This window comes from Spermophilus citellus (assembly GCF_964194105.1).
Source record: "Spermophilus citellus genome assembly, chromosome: 1".
Classification (NCBI taxonomy): Eukaryota; Metazoa; Chordata; class Mammalia; order Rodentia; family Sciuridae; genus Spermophilus; species Spermophilus citellus.
The window spans coordinates 202,196,828-202,215,001 of NC_138182.1; the positions used below are offsets into that span (position 1 = coordinate 202,196,828).

Consider the following 18,174-nt stretch of genomic DNA (forward strand, 5'->3'; position numbering starts at 1 on the left):
ATATTCATATATACTTATTTCATATATATTTTCATATATACTTTTATTACTTGTGTCAAAATTGAGGCTCAAAGAGGTTCCAAGACTTGGACAAATTTACGTCATACATATTCCTGGAGTTTGAACTCTGGGCCAGAGTTTCATGACTGCACATTAAATGCTCTTTCCCACATAGTATGATGACATTAAAATCTAGTATTTGATAATTGATCTTATACAGACAGTGAACAAGCAAGTATCTATTAAGATTATCTTAGGTTCTCTTCTGATTTTATTCTCCTGAACTATTAAGAATATATATGGGTTGGATAATATTTAATTTGTCACTCAGAGTCAGTTTTTAATTTTAAATCTAAAACTAGCATAAAAAAAAGGTAACAATATTGGAGACTCTAAAACCATCCATATCTAGGGAGATCCATTTTAAAAGTTTTCTTCTTAGAAGATCTGAATCAAAATGTTTAATTTTTTAAATGAAACTATCAGACATCTAATTCACACAGGTGAAAAAGACTTAAATGAGATTATCTCTTTTTCTGTTAAGTTACACAAGGGGCTGAAACACTACAGTTCAGAAGTCTACAGGGATACCCTAAAGCGTCAATACTGGGTTAGTTAGGGTACCTCCCTTTCAGTTATTAAACATTTGGGATCTTAGGAACCTGCACAGTATCTGTATCAGAGGTAGTTAATTTCCTATTTCCTGACCATTTCATCAGCTTGCAAGGTTACTGGAAGAATTATTTGGCACCTATATATAAGTTTAGATCTAGTAATAATATGTGAAGTATACAGATTATAACATTAAAAATGTGTATATAGATTGAGTCTAACATGGTCCATTTTCTGTTGCTATAATATAACACCTAAGCCTGAGCAGTATATAGGGAAAGAGTTTTATTTAGTTTATGGTTTTTGGAGGCTGGAAGTAAAGATTGGGCAGCCACACTGATTTGGCCTCTTAGATCCTCCACCTGTATCATAACATGGGAGGTGGCTTCATGGTAGAAGCAGGTACAAGAGGGTAAGAAGACACATATATTGAGATAGAAAGCCTGAAGGATTCAGGGGCCAGGCTTGCTTTTTTTAATAACAACTTGCTCTTCAGGGAACTAACCTGGGTCCCTTGAGAACAACATATATCTCTTCAAAGGGGACTCCTGTGATGACCTAACCACCTTCTACTAGGCCCTAACTTTTAAAGGTCCCAAACCTCAACAGCCAAACTGGAGACCAAGCTGCCAGCACCTAAACATATGGGGGCCATAGCACACCCCCACCATAGAGGAATACTCAGTCTAGAAATTTTACATTTCTCAATTAAGAAAAAAAGAAAAATGGTGAATATATACTATAGATTTATAATTGCATTATATTAACATTAAATTTCCTGATTCTCATAATTGAAATAAATTAAAAAAAAAATAGGAGAGCTCATAAATTTTTTAAATGACTTGTTTCTGCTCCCTTAATCAATTAAAAAAACACTGTCACTTGTATTTAATCTTGCATTGAAGCCTTCTTTTTCTAACTGAGATTGGGGCAGGGAAGAAACAACAAACATTGAGCAAGAAGCATAAGAACTTTCACAAATAAAATGGTTATAGCAAAACAGAGTAATTTGAGTAACAGGAAATGTAACCAGATGCCAGCTATCACAGTTATACATGGTACCAATTAATTATACTTAGCTTTTTAATCACTATCAGATATGTTATAAGTGTTGAGAAAATATTTAAAGACAAATCTTGGCAATTCTATGTTGTGTATGAGGAAGTTTTAAGCACAAAATGGCTATCCCTGTGATATTTCAAATGACAACTTCCTTTTGTGTAGAGAATGACTAAGATAAAGTAATGTATCTATAAAGTTTTGGCTGAATTCATTATAAAATTCTTCTCCACAGAGTTATTAAATGTCATAAAATAATTACTACAGATTTAGAAATGTTTGCAGAACTGTCTTGCCCAAGGAAGGGTTTTTTTGTTTCACATACTATGCTCATGAACATCTGACTTTTATTTTATTAAAAGTTGAGGAATAGTGTAGAATTTAACTCAACAGCATTTTTCTTGGCATAGCTCTTCTTCCAGATGTAGTATCAACTATGGTCTTGAATTAAGGATCAAGTAGCATCTTTAATGCTGCTTCCCTAAACCATCTGCTTGTTTTGTAGGTTTTAAATAAAACAAATGTCATCTTAAATGTTTCCATTTCTAATGCCCCTAATCATGATAAAACAAAAATATGCTAAGATAAAATAATGAAAGCTTAAGTATTTTTCTCATAAACAGAGAAGAAGAAGAACTGGTATCTTTTTGATGGTGAGGGTATATTTGAGATCAGTTCCCTTTCTTTTACTTGATTATTTCACATCCAGACTCTGTTCTGTAAAGTATACATGAAAATACATGTACTAAAACTGAACTTATAGGGGATGAGTGTGTTGCTCAGTGGTAAAGCATGTGCTTACCAGCATTAGCAAGGCCTTGGGCTCAGCCCCAGTATTAAAGAAATGAAATTAATAAGCATGGTTTAGACGGGTTAAGTAAACTTCATTTCTTTAAGAGTTTAGAGCTTGATTCTAGATCATATTTCGTTTCTTTCTTCATGCCGTCACTTAGAATAAAATGCCATGAAACAAAGAATCCATAACTCCAATTCCTAGTTAAGTATGCTCTCAGATTGTTTTAATTGCTCACCCTGATTGTAGTTTGACATCTGTTCCAGTGTTCCTTCCAGGAATCAAGCTGCAGATGCAGGAAAGCCTGAATCACCCAGTTGTTCAGTCTTTCACATCTAATTATTTGCCACCCAAAGTTCTACAGGATGGTCACAATGAATATGAAATATCTTTAGAAAAAAAAATTCTTAACTTTTGATTTTTAAAAAGTGGGGGCATTATAATACACCAGTAATTTTTACTCATGTTTAAAAATTGTCTTAAATTTTCTTGCAACATTCTTCCCTGAAGTTTAGTAAAGCTTCTAAAGCACTATAACTCTGTTTCAATTCAATGTTGCCAAATAAAGATTGTCATTTTATTCTCTTTTGTAACAACTATGACATTCTTTAACCTCGCTGCTTTGGTAATAAAATTTAAAACATAGAGAACTATTCTTGAATAGCTAAAGCTTTTCCTTATATTTCCTCCTATCTTTCCTACAATTCCTACACCTCATCATTCCTCCTCTTCTCCCACCAATGTTTTCTATTTAAAAGAGAAAAGTTTTGAGAATTTTTCCATCTTGGTATTGTGCAATTCTATAAAAATAACCTCTACAAGACTTATTTGGAAAGTTTTAAATATGACAAAATCAGACTCTGGAAGACTGGCAGTGGGGAATCAGAAGGCTACTTGGCTGGCTGAAGAAGAACCTTACATTTGGATTTCTAATAATATCCTCAAATTACATTACACATCCAAACATTGTATTTTGTGAATATGTTAAAAGGGTTTAGTAAATTAAATGGAAACAGTATGTATGCTGCAGGTTTTGTAACCGGATCTTGGCATTCAGTTATTAAAATCCAAGAGTCTTGAAAAAATTGAAGAGATGTTGGGCTTCTCTTTACTAAGGAGAGACTTTTTGGGGGGGAAGGGTACCATGGATTGAACTCAGGGGCAGATACTCAACCACTGAGCAACATCCCCAGCTCTATTTTGTATTTTATTTAGAGACAGGGTCTCACTGAGTTGGGCTGCACAGAGTTAGGCAGCTCTCTTGAGAGCTGGAGCTATGATCATGTAGATTGCTGAGCCCCAATATCCCCCCCCCACCCCCGCTGACCTGAGCTGTCCCAAGATGCCTTTACCTGCTGGGGAATGGGCAGTCAGTAGTAGGTTTCCTGGATCAGACCTTGGTCAATTCTTGGATTGTGTTTTGTTTACACACACACACACACACACACACACACACACACACACACATTTAGTTGTAGATGGACACAATACCTTTGTTTTATTTATTTATATGTGGTGCTGAAGATTGGACCCAGTGCCTCACACGTGCTAGGCAAGCACTCCACCACTGAGCTACAACCTCAGCCCCTGGATTGCGTCTTTTGTCCTTCTTAATTTTTCCCCGCACACCTCAATTACTTACATCTATGTTATCATTCTTTTTGTTCTTGCCCTCACTTTTGAGGGTGAGTTTTGCCTTTTGGAGTCTGGAATCAAGTAACATTGAGGAAAGACTTTAAGAACTTCAGGAACTGAAAGTCCCAAAATGACCAACACTAATCTACATGGCCCAGAATGAACTCAACTGGCAAAAATCTAGATAAGGGAACTCTGTTGATGGCATTGGGATAGTGTAGAATGTGAGAAGTCCTGAAGAAAGCCAGATACTGCTGCTTTCTCTTTATTTCATGCATAATACTTCCATCTTCAAGCCAAGCATTATTCCAGCCTCTCTTAACTGTTAACTTTCCTCCAATATTTCCATCTTGCTGAATGCAAGAAATTTTGATACAATGCATTTTTCATTACATTATCTTCTAAGACTTGTGGCATCTAACCCAGTGGATCATAAATAGTCACCTTCTTTCTTTTAAACTGGATATAAAATAATTTATTTCCATCAGTGCCACAGTCCCTTTGCTATCTGCACATGTGGATAAAATAGTGGACCACAGGGGTCAAAGGAGGCAATGAAGTAATGGTTTAAGATTTTAACCAAAGATAGGAATTTAAATATGAAAGGAGACAAAGGAAAATTTTAAAGCACTCTAAAACATACTAATATACCACCACTATAGAAAAAGCATAAAAGAGTATGTGAACATTAAGTTGGCTAAAGAGAAGACTAGGTACCATGCCAAAGCATAAATAAACAGTGATATAAATCCAATGATTCCATGTAACTAATATTTATTGAATGTTAACTATGTGCTGGGCACTGTCTAGGCCAGTAAGACTCACACAGTAACCACCAGATTTAAATTCAGCAAAATTTAGAAATACAATAATGAAAAAAAAATACAACTTAGTAAAAGAAAAGTTAATAGTCTCATAAATATTCTAAGAAACAAAAATAGTTAAAGAATATAAATTAACAGTTTATCCCACACCCCAAAGCAAGGTCTATTACTGAGTTATCTTAGACCGCTATCACTTTTCCATTCTCAACTGTTAATGCAGTTTGTCTCAGATTCTTTAGTTACTATTTGGAGTTTTAGTCCATGGAACTTCTACATTGACTCTGAAGTAATTTTTTTTTTAAATAGGGGATTAAACTCAGGGGCACGCAACCACTGAGCCACATCTGCAGCCTATTTTGTAATTTATTTAGAGACAGGGTCTCACTGAGTTGCTTACCACCTTTGGTTTTGCTGAGGCTGGCTTTGAACTAGTAATCTTCCTGCCTCAGCCTCCAGAGCTGCTGAAATGATAGGCGTGGGCCACCACGCCTGGCCTGAGGTAAAAATTTTATCTTACTTAAATATGTTTCTGTGCTATGTGTTTTTACTAAGATAAAATGCAAATTGGATGAACTGTCATCTTCAACACACAATTTTAGTTTTAACAAATTATACACCTAGGCAACCACCAAAACAGTAATTTCCTCTTCAATCAATCCCCCCACCCTTATAGGCAAACTCTTTTCGTCTTTCTTTCTTTTTTACCTATATTTAACCTTTTATTTGTTTGTTTGGGTCAGTACTAGAGACTGAACTCAGGAAATCTTTACCACTGAGCTGCATCCCAGTCCTTTTAATTGTTTTTGTTTTGAGACAAGGTCTCATTAAGTTGCTTACAGCCTTGCTAATTTGCTGAGGCTGGACTCAAATTTGCAATCCTTCTGCCTCAACTTCCTGAGAGGCTGGAATTACAGGTGTGTTCCACCCTATGTCCCAGGTATATTTAAATTTTTATACACATTTCTTGTGTCTCTTCCAGTAGGACCAGAAGCTCCTTAGCATTACAAACCTTTTTCAGAGCTGGTGGGAACATTTAGCCCCGCTTTATCCTTTTACTCACAAGGGAACAAAGAACCAGAGAAAGTGAAAAGCCTGGGGCTCTCTCAGGGTAGTGCTTTTCCTACCATGGTTGAAGAGAGACTCACCTTGCCTTATCCCATTGAATACTTAACCTAGCTTCAGAGAAATCTCTTTTAACTGGGAAAAAGAAATGAAGTTAAACTTCATTTCCACTAAGGAGAACTTGGCCTTGCTTTATCTATCCATTGCATGTTAAACTGGACATGAGAGGAGGGGTCACAGAGCAGAATGGGGTGGAGGCGTCTGGGTGGACCAAGCACAATAGAGTTTGTGTGTGGGCAAAGGTGACTGTGCCAGGGTAGGTGCAGATGTGCTGTGTGTTACAAAGTCTGCTTCTCCACCCGTTCTCTTCCTAGGGTAATTTTTATTCTCATCTCCTCTTTCCTCTATTTGGCTGACTTTCTTAGCCTGGGGGTATCTTCTCAGTATCCTCTGCTGCCTAGTCCTTTGATGGCATTGGGCATTTGAGTGGTAGTTTATTAACTATTCACATTCAGGGCAGTCCTAGGAGCTGGGTGTATTTCAATGGCAATGGAGCACAAGAATCTGGAGCCAGTCTTGCCTGAGTAATCCCAGTCCCTCTAATAGATTACTCGGGTCATATCAGGCAATTTCCTCATTTGTGAAATAAGGCAATGATAATAGTGTTTCTTCATAGGATTTCCATGAGAGTAAAATGAGAAAGTACTTAGAAAAGTGTCTGCCACACAGTAATTACTCAATAAATTTTGGTTGTTTTTAACCAAATGACATCTTAGTGAAGTTCTCTAGAGACTCATATCATACATGTAGTTATAATAAAATGGGTGTTTGCAAATGTAAACCATATAATAAATGTCAATACAAACTAAAAGTGACACGGAAAGAAGAAACAGGTTGGGAAAGAATACAGCCCCATTAGTAGAAGTGACATGAACAAACTATACGTCCAGGTGTTCTCAATCACTCTCAATTTGGGAAGTCTCTTCCTTCCCTGAACTTCCACTTCATTGATAGTAATTATCCCAGTCTTTTATATCAAAATTATTCACATTCTTCAACTTATGAGAATGTAGGCTCATTAGGATAAATATTTTCTACAGAAACTAAAAAATAATAAAAATAAAGTTAAAACTCTTCTTTCTCCCTTTCCACTTCCAATTCTTACCTTACAAAATGCCAAGCTTGAGTAGAGGTGATTATATATTCAAACAAAATAAGAAGTTAATTCAAAGTTCAACCTTAATGGAGTCTGGTTATAGAGGATAAAATACTTTTATACGTTCACAATTATTTTTCTTCTTTTCTGTTGGTTCATTTCCCAAACTCATCTTATTTTCCACTCTGTGAAGTAATTAACTTTATGAACTGATGTTCAAATTCTTGCTCCAATCCCAAAGTAACTCTTGCCCTTTATTGTAAGTTTCCATAAGAACCATGAGTAATGAGTATATTCCATTGTTCTTCAGAATGTTTTTCAATCTCTTTATTCTTTGTCCTAACATTCTCTGTATAGCAGTTTAATTTGTTCAGTTTCTTCCAAAAGTACTATAAAGTACTATACTATTTTTCATCTTGTCAATCATAATTACTTATTCATTTGGACAGGGAAGGGTGAATTCAAACCAGTTTTTCATTACTTAATTATACACAGAATTGGTATTATAAGGCATAGTACAAATGTGTTTGTCACAAATCTAGACTATATCAAGTATCATGTTGCAAAATGTTTACAGAACAATGAAATGATTATCTTTTTCTCATTCTTCTTAAAAATATCATTCCATCTGTACTTCAAATGTCTTAAAGTTATCTTTTTTTTTTACAAAATAATTAACCTACCTTCACTTGTCTGCATCAAAATTGTATGAACATAAAATTCTATCCATTTCTTACCTGATATCTAAAGAGAGAAGAACCATTTATCAAAATCTATTTATAGCAGTTATAATTTTTTTAATTAGCATATTCTTGGAAACTATTTTAGTGTTGGGTTTAGGCAAAAGCATACTCGAGTACTGCACTTTGGAACTAGAGCATACACTAACTATTCAAAACATAGGACCCTCACTTGAAAACATCTCTAACAAGCTCACTAAAAACAAAATGCCCCATCAGCTCAATTTATTTAGAAACTTTTAATTTGTCAAGATATAATGATTTAATGTTAGGCTCTAAATATTTTAATCAGAAAAAGTAAGTTATGGATTTTTTTGGAAAAACACATTTTATTGAATATTTCATTAAGTTGCAAACTAAGTGTCATGAAAAACCTTATACATTATATGTAATTTTTCACAAATCATTAGATGGTTTCAGCAAGAGAAATATACTCTATTTAAGCTGGTTCACATGAGGATGAGGAAATTCCACTTCGACCACCCTCTCTAAGCAGACTGAAGGCAGATGGTGCTGATGTGTTCAGCAGAGAAGAGTGTTGATCACAGAGTGTCTGCCAATCAAACACTTGGGAAAGAAATGAGCTCCATCTGTGTTTTAATTACGAGAGCAAAACCATCCAGTGTAACTGCCAGAGCTGCACATTTTCATAGAGTACAAGAGACGTACATGTACTTCCTTTCATAAATGAATGTAGAAATTTCCATATATAGCAGTGGCCAAAGAAACAAGAAATATGAGCACTGCCAATTAAGAACAAAATCAGTGACAGTATGAAGGTGCTTTTAAAAAATATTTCTATTTTCCTGCAGTGCTCTGGACCATATCCTTTCTTTAAGGCAATTGTAGTGAATATGAAAGATTTACATAGATAAAAATGGAGAAGTGATATCTGAAAAGTTAAATAGTATTGAAATATTCGGTTTATTTAACAGTCCTCTCACAAAAATCCAATAAAGTGGAAAATTTTAATAAATTTATATTATTATATTTTTATAATTATATATTTCATGCATTATATTAATACATTATTATATTCATATAATTTAAAATTTTATTTTATTAAAAAAATATCACCACTTCAAAAATTTCTAGCATGTGACACCCTATCCATTTTCTCCCAGATGATACTGGGTTGTTTCTTTTATTTTCATAAATAAATTTATTCTAGAACACATTTTATTTTCTCACTATGTGAATAGAAACCATGAAAGCACAGATATGAGCTAAGTTTTGCATCTCTGTGCTAGAGGGTTTCAGCCTCTTTTTATGCCAGGGAAATGCAAGGAAGCAAGACAGGATACAGATGGGATTAAAGGGGAAAAACTTCCCCTCATCTTCCCATTTGTTTCTTTTAACTCCATATTTTCTTCTGCCCTCTTACTTGCTCCATATAGTTAGTATTAAAGATTACAGGGTAGGTTCAGAATTTCATAATGGTCTCAAAAGATGTTTTGAAGTCTGAAAAGAGATATAAGTATGTATATATTCTGATGATGAAAAGATTTCTAAACCCTAAATATGTTTCATAATAAAAGAATTGGTTCATCCAATAAGTATTTATCAATTGCTTATTATATATTCACAGTTGGAATATAAATGGGAATAAAGATGACTACTGCATGAAAAGATCCAGAGCCTAGCAAAGTGACCAAAAATTTTTTAAAGCCACACATATAGTAAGATATTGAATGACTGCTGCATGATTCATGGCAGAAAGAAGGGGAGAATTAATCTTCAAAGAATTTCAGAGGAATAAGGAAGCTATCTCTCAGACAAATGAGGAAGAGGGAAGGACCAACTAGATTGTGGCAGTGAGCAAACGTGACAGTTCAAAGTTCATGATACTTCTTCATGCCTACTTATTTCTTGGGAATGCTGATCTCCAGAGTTAAATACTACCAAGAGGTTATTGGGATAAGGCCTAAAAGGGGAATGTTACATTTAGCCATTTGACAGTAGTTAATGATTTTTTACAGAACAGTTTTAGATTTAAAGAAAGTTTCAAGGGAATGGAAAGAGAAGTGGGTAGCATTTTGGCAGTGAGAGAAAAGAGGAAAGAAAGGTTGAGGGTCAAGTAGGAAACAGGGTAGAAGAAGGTGCAACACTTCAGCAAGCTGAAATGTGACACAAATGGCAGCTCTCAGTGATGCCATATAGAAGATGCTTTCTTAAATTAGTTGAAAAATTCTGTTCCTTCATAATTATTTATTGAATTACTTTAATTAATTAAATATTTCTTTTTAAATAATGAATAATCAAAAAGCTTATAAAATCATATGGAAATTCTTATCATTTGCTAAAACAATCTGTTTATTCCAAGTTATTCACCACTTTCCACCTTTAATGCTTCTAACCTTCTCATTTTTATTTCTCATTTATATGTCCAGAATGAACAGTGACAACACAGATGCTATATGCTTTCTTTTCACAGAACTTGTAAAAACTTGATCTTGCTTTAAGTCAGTTTTCAGATGTACTATGGAATTTATATATGAATTGATTATCAGATCCCATAATTATGGATAATGCAGAATTGAGTGTATTATGTTCTAAATACATATTGGTCAAAGATAACCACTATAACCATAAAATTACCAGTATTTTATAATTATCAGAAACTTGGTTCCCAATTAAATATCCTTTCATCAACTTACTAAAGGGACCAGATGACCAATAAGTTTTTTCAATGATTATTAGTTTCTCTTCTCTTTTTAAAATTTTTGACTAGAAGCCACATCACTCAATGTCTTTTTCCCACTCCAACCAACCAACCATGATTTTTTTAAAGAAAATGTGTTTCCCACATAGTAGGCTATTTATTAGACCAAATTACTAATTTTGGAGTAGAACATAATTAATTATATGCTTTCTTACATGGCTACAATAAAGGTCTTTTTCTCCTTACACAAATATACATGACTCAAGCGGTTTATAATTGCAACCAACAGTTAAAGTAAATAACATGATGAGGCAGTCATAATCCACTACAGCAAAGAATAAACATTTCAGAAAATGAAAGATTCTTTACCTTGAGAAAGACAGGGGATTTAAAATTAAAACTGTAAGACAAAAAAAGAATCCTGGTGAGTGACAGGTGAGTGAAAGTAAATTCTTTGACATTCATAACCTTTGAAACAAACAAAAAATTTGGTCTTACAAAAAAAGTGTGAACTATTTTATATTTCATCAAAAACAATCAGGAAATATCACAGTGGAATTTATTATCTGCTATACAGATACTCTACCCTACAAGATGTCCAGACCAAGTACTTCAGTCCTCTCTAGTCCTTTCTTCCCAGTGTGTTCATACTCAAATCTTTGGGAAATCCTCTCCATTCTATCTTCAAAGCACTCTTCTCCACTGCTCCCCTGTCCCCTGTCACTTCTCATCAAGATGAGCTCAGTTCCTTCCAACTGATGCCTCCACTTTCATTCTTGGCCCCAAGTTTTGTCTGGAAGCACAGGCAAAGCAAGCCTTGAGAAAGGTATGTCAGGCCATGTTGCTTCTGTGTTCAAAGCCTCCAGTGTCTTGTTCTCTGACAGGGACCTTTAGGGCCCTGTAGGATCTGATTCCCTTGCCTGTCTGTCCTCATCTTCTGCTAAACCCACATAGTTCACCAGCTCTATACACATGACCTCATTGCTATCCAAACACTACATTCCTTTGACATTACTGCAAAGATGAAAAGAAAATCTCAAATATTGAAAGTAGATAACTACTAGCAAGATATCTTTAATGACACAAAAGGCTTGGATTGTAAACCATATCAGTAAGGAGATTATTATAATAAAACATAAACTGACCAGAAAAATAAATTCTTCCTACTCTCAACATTTTACTAAGTTTGGGCCAATTTAAAATTATTGTTTCTGTACAACTACTCTTTAAATGACAGTTCAACGTACCTGGATAACCATCAAAAAGCTAACATGGAGATGATTCTAAATAACTAACAACATACTGCTGAGTGTTGACTCAGGGCACATGAATGCCTTCTTTTTTTTTTTTTTCTTTTTTTTTAATTGGTTGTTCACAACATTACACAGCTCTTGACATATCATATTTCATACATTAGATTGAAGTGGGTTATGAACCCCCAATTTTACCCCAAATGCAAATTGCAGAATCACATCGGTTACACATCCACAATTTTACATAATGCCCTATTAGTAATTGTTGTATTCTGCTACCTTTCCTATCCCCTACTATCCCCCCTCCCCTCCCCTCCCATCTTCTCTCTCTACCCCATCTACTGTAATTCATTTCTCTCCTTGTTTATTTTCCCATTCCCCTCACATCCTCTTATATGTAATTTTGTATAGCAATGAGGTTCTCCCTAAGTTTCATTAAGAAACCACAGTTATTTCTAAGTAGAATGAATGTAAGGGCTTCCTTTCCAAACGTTCACATCCAAGATTGGGGAAAGGTGGCCAGAAGATGGGCAGGAGAGTGAACTAGCTGCATTGATGTCAGAAAATGTAAGGTTTTGAGGGTTTTTCCACTTGGGTTTTAGCTAGTTGAAAAGGATAAACTGCAATTTCATGCAGTAAGTTCCATGTGTAAATATAGTAATCCATTTCACTCCATAACACGCCTGATAGAACACTCAAAAACACTGTGCTGCCGCTGCTGCTGCCCCTCCTCCAGCTACCATAAGAGGACTCCAATCTCCCAACACAATCTCAGAGCTGTGTAAGGTTCCTTCCTCCTGTTAAAAATTCTATCTTTAGTGTCTTCTCTCTGTAACCAACCATGTCCCTTCCATTTGCCAACTCTCTCCTTTAATTTCTCCTACCTTCTATCCATCAGAAGGCAAGACTGATAACTGTACAAGCAGAGATCTGCAGCAGGGGAAAAAAGGGGCAGCAGCCTCAGTGTGGAATGTGAGGCAGTACACTCAGTGCGTGCTCGATAAACAGGAGTTGGCTGCTTAAAATAAATGTTACAAGGAGCTGTTGCTTAAAATAAATGTTATGAGGAGCCTGAAGGAAGACGGGGAAAAAAAAAAGAGTAAAAAGAAGGACTAGGATTGGAATAGCTCATTCTAAAGCAACTGTATTTGAGTGGACATGTGCTGTGCCTAAAGGTGTTTATGAAAAAGAATGAAAAACATTCTATGATGAAAAGAACGCTAGGAAAAAAACCCAAATTTTACAGTCAGGTAAATGGAACTGCAAGAGGTAAGGGGACACAAGGTTAACAGAATAACAATAGATCTGTCATCAGGTAAATAATCAATTCATTCTGAGTTCTAAGAAAAGCATACTCTTTGAATGCAAATCAAATACATTTATTATCTCTCAATTGAAATTTACCACTTGGAAAGAATTAACATGAAAATAAAACAATAATTGTTATTAAGTGATAAGAAAGTTATTCTCCACCTAGCCATGCTCTTAGCTGAAATTCCTTGTAGTCAGAGGTCATGTTGTCCTTTGATTAATTCTGTATTGTGCACAGTGCACCATTACGCAAGGGAGGGCATTCAATAGTAATTACTAAGATTGCATTTTGATTGAAGAGGACAGAACTGACCTTTCCAATAAGAAAATAATGCCACCTGACTCTTGTTATATGCTAATATTACAATTGGTAGATCATATTCCTCTGTCACTTTCTCTACTGAGACTCTTGAGACAATTTTTGAGTTTAAACTCTGGCATAAATTTGTGATTGGAAAGTTTAGAATTTATAAAATTTTTTAGTTGGTAAGCTCAGTCCCTGACTTATGAATATTGAAAGCTGGACTCATAGTCTCCAATTGCCTCCCCTCTTCTGTACTGTTAGTATAAAGAAAAAGCTCTTAGGAGTGACTATTTTCTAGCATGGCTGTGGCTACATCCAGGAACCAACCTCCAGTCTCCACAAAAGGCTCCTTACTTTTTGTAAAGTCCCCTTGTACTTGAACAGAGAGTAAACAGCAGGCATGGGCCCAGTCCTCCCTAAGCTTCCCACCTGGCTGGTCCACATGCACTGGTCACAGCATGCCCCTGAAGAAGGCTGCAAGCACTTGTTCCTAGCCTTTGCAAACAATGTTTTGCAACTCAACTCTCTCCTTCTTTGCCCTAGGCCACAAGATTTTGCTTACAGAAAGTGTAGCCTTTATTTCCATTAATCCTCAATCCATAAAACTATTTTAGAGGAATTAATAATAAAAATTGCTCCAGCTATAGAATCTCACTTCCATAGCGTAAATTGGCAGGAATAGGGGAAATAATAATTTATTTCAAATTATTGAAAACAATTTCAATAATTTCTTTTCTCCCTGTAAGTTTCCTTTTGTTTTACAGATGGAAGTAAGATTAAAACAGCAATACATTTTTTAAAAAACATAATCAAATATAAGATCAGGGAGCAAATGCATAGGGCTTGTGATGGTTCTCAGATTTGCAAAGACTTTGGGGGCAGTCAAGACTTAAGAAAACTTGCTAGTGCCATTACTTCCTTCATACTTGACTTTACTGCCATTACTGGGGAAAATTCCCCCTAGAAACAAAACTCTGAACTAGTTTTCAGAATAGGGAGAAATCATAACAGTCTTTGAAGTTTTTGATTTTGAAGTTTCTTTCCATCTTATCTACCACCCACTGACCAAATAAGATTCAAAAACCTCAAAACTCTCATTTCCATTAGTTCCTTTATCTCTGATTTCTCTCAAAGATAAACTTTTAAGATAATTTTTAACAAAGTAAAAAGGATTAGTACAGCAACTGAGCCAGTTCAAAATGATTTAAAGATTAAACAGTCTCTTCTATCTCAGAGAAGGCAGCTGCTCTGTGAAGTGCTTTTTTTTTTTTTTAAGAGAAATAGATTTAATCTCTATTCACTCTAATTTACTGGAACTGGAGAAAATCGGTATTATATTGAATATTTTGTATATTTCTAAAAATATGAGCACATGTTAAAGATTTTTTTATGTTAGCACTTGAAAGGGTACATACTATCGATAAAAGAAACTCAACATTGAAATGAGCTTAATATGTGCTGAAAGTAAAACACTCAACTAATTGTGTGTTTTTATTTACAGTGTTATAGATAAATAACTTTTGTTATTTATTAAATTATATAATTTGCTGATCTGATTTTTCTAACTGCTTTGTCACTTAAAATCTTTCCTTTAATGATGATATTTCAACTGACAAACACAATCCTGATGGTATAAAACCAGATTTTGCATTTACATATAGTTTGAAGTTTCCTGCACTACTATGGTACCAAAAAGGGTCAAAGTCAAAATAAGAACTCCTTGCAAAGTAATTTTCACAAACCCTCCTTTGTATTCTAAGCAAAGGTGATAAGATACCACTTAGTCTTTCCCTAGAAAGTGATTTTCCAAAAAAAAGAAGAAGAATGCAAGCAGGAAAACCATTTTCTTTTCATCTCCTTTTCTTCAGAGAACCAGAGCAAAATGTAATTTTAGGCACTTCTGTCTAAAACTCACCTTTACAGTGATTTCTCTTCTACAGTTTTTTTTTCTAGTGTTTTGCAAAGGTTAAAAATCTACTACTACCTATAAATTACCGTATATTTAGTATAGATGGACCCAGATGTGATGAATCAGTTCAAAGTGATAATAAACCCAGGATATAAACAATAAAAGAAAATTTTGCAGCTGTTGACCTTAACTCTAGAGTTATTGATTATGGTAATACATTGTGCCTTTCCTAGGAAACCATGCAGGGGCACACCTGCCAGATTCATCTTCTAGGTCTTGTGACTCATATGGATTCATGCCAGATCAATGAACAACAGTCTTATTCAAAACTTAGGGTTACTAGTTCTCATGTTTGGGTCTCTAGAGGCCCAGCCATTACCCTTCAGTTTCTAAAGAAACCAAGGCTCACTCACACAGGAGTTAACTAATAGAATTTTTGTAGTCTCAAATCAGCTTTGTGTAATTAACTTCATTTGATGTAAGCTTCTCAATAAAAATATTAAATGAAGAATAGTGTCACTTTATGAAGCTGGTCTCTGTACCACAGAGTTTTGAACATTTGAGTTGGTGAAACATATCTAATTTGATTTTCTCTCATTAATTATCTTGAGGCATTTTAATATCCTTGGGGATGATAGCATCCAGTGGATTAGGTTAAAATTTCATTCTCTGTTGGCAATCATTGCTTAATTCGTGGCTTTCAGTAAAAATATCAGATTTGTGAATTTAAGGTTGATAAAATTGACTAGGCATTCCGTATTCCTTCTGCAGCAGACAGAATACTCCCCCTACAAAAATGTCCATATCATAATTGCCTGAGAAGCTTTTATGGCTGCAGAGCAAGAGAACTGGCAGCAGAGGGATTTGGTCTCCACTTGCCATCTGTGAAGTTGGAGGAAGAAGGCCATGAGCCCAGGAATGTAGGCAGACCCTAGAAGCTAAAAAAAGACAAGGAAATGGATTCTCTCCCAAGTCTCTTGAAAGGAAATGCAATCCTATTGACTCTTTGATGTTTTTAGTCCACTGAGATGCATCACACTCCTAACCAACAAAACTCTAGGGTAGTAAATTTGTATTCTTTAAGTGACCACTTCTGTGGTAATTTGTTACAGCCAACAACAGGAAACTAAGAGACCTCCCTAGTTATTACACTATATCAATCACTACTTTTGTGGAAGAAAATAAGTTTAAAATTTGATTAGGAAAAAGTGCCCAGCTCCAACTAGGAATGTAGTACCATAAAAAATGGAAAGTGGCCTAAAAAGTGTATGTGCCCAGGTTCCAGCCTTTGAACACAGACCACTGGGTAATGCACTGAACCAATTCCTCACAACTCAAGTATCTTTCCTATTACTGGACAAAAACTTAAAAAAACTTATTTTCATGTCTGTGTTCTCCTTGAGGCTTCCTCTAATTCTTCTGGATACCGGTTCCATTTAACCTGTTGTGTGCCTGGTGAGGGCCAAGGTAATCTCTTTTCTGCTATATTTCATTTGTTTCATGCAGGTGAGGTATAGAGACATGGCATTTCCATATTTCAGCAGGAACACGTTTAAGTATTAAAATATAAAATATTCTTACCATTGCATAAAAATAAAATGAAAACTTCCCAAAACCAATTTTTTAAATCACTCTCCCCGAACTCTTTGGAACCACTTCCTGACTAAAGCATAAAGGAAATTATAATCTTTGACATACATTCCATATAAAGTGCTACTTGTATTGGTCAAGGCAGCAGAAGGAGATTTTCATAGGTTGAATTATACCATCCACAACATTAATACAATAAGCTCAAAAACCTGCTGTAATTTATCCTAGAACATGTTAGTCTAGTTTTCAACACAAGTATTATGAAACTGTTTCAATGAAAGAGTTTTTAAAAGTATGTTGACATTTCAGAGTGATTCAATTTCTTTAATATTTAATCTATCAACTAAATTTGGTTGTATCATAATTCCTTTTTACGTTTTTAGAAAACTTTTCTGACACCAACAAACTAACAAATTTTCAAACACACTCAAGATTAAATATCCAAAATAGTGAAGAAATTAAGTCAAGCCAGTTTAAGCATATTTTCAGGACAGAAATTCAAACAAGTATTTATGACATTTAAAGTAAGTCATATCCTTAATTTACTAGTAGTAATTTTAAAGTTAAACATTGTTTTCCACTCTCTCACAACTGTATATCTGATTCTTTATAGAAAGAAAAATGAAGAGTACCATCAGTCTATTGACATAATCTCATGCAGAAACACAGCAAACTTAGAGAGCAGGGTATATCCCAGAAGACTACAAAAATACAAATGGACAGTCCAAACCACTTACCTACCTTTCAACAAAGCCATCTGCCTATCTTCCACACATAATAATGTTTCTGCTATATAAAAAGCTGGGAAAAGGCCCCACCCCATCCACTCTTTCTTATTTCTCTTTCAAAACTATGAGTTGGAAACTGATTTTACCTACTATAACTTCCTAAACCTCATATTATATTCTTCACAGAATATACTGAAATATTCCATTTGGAAACAAGGAACAGAAATATGGACAGAACTCTCAGAATGAAAATTGAGAAAACCAGTTGACAGAGAACTTGGTTTGGTGTGCCTCATCATTTATTGCTTATTGATGAGACATACAATAGGAGAAAAAATTAAATATATAATTAACTTCTCAAGGAAAATATCTACTCATAGTTCTTCTATCTGAATATTCTTTTCATAAAGTATTCTTTTCATAAAGCTGAACACAGTCAGCCTTAAGGGTGGACATGTATTGAAGAAAAACTTTCATGAAGCACACATTTCATTCATCACAATAATAGAAGCTGTGAGAAGGCAATAAAAGTGTAA

The 18,174-nt window shown here is 34.8% G+C and overlaps 1 protein-coding gene across 9 annotated transcripts in view; it reads right to left on the minus strand.

Moving 5' to 3' along the window:
• The window catches only part of PAM (peptidylglycine alpha-amidating monooxygenase), a 295,529-nt gene that overhangs the window by 228,566 nt on the left and 48,789 nt on the right, over positions 1-18,174 (minus strand). Inside the window, exon 3 of one of the 9 annotated variants that reach the window (XM_081293030.1) lies at positions 10,913-10,943. The exons of the other annotated variants lie outside the window; for them this stretch is intronic. The gene's annotated coding sequence lies outside the window, so the exon portion shown is untranslated. The remainder of the gene's footprint in view (positions 1-10,912; positions 10,944-18,174) is intronic. 9 annotated transcript variants of the gene reach the window in all.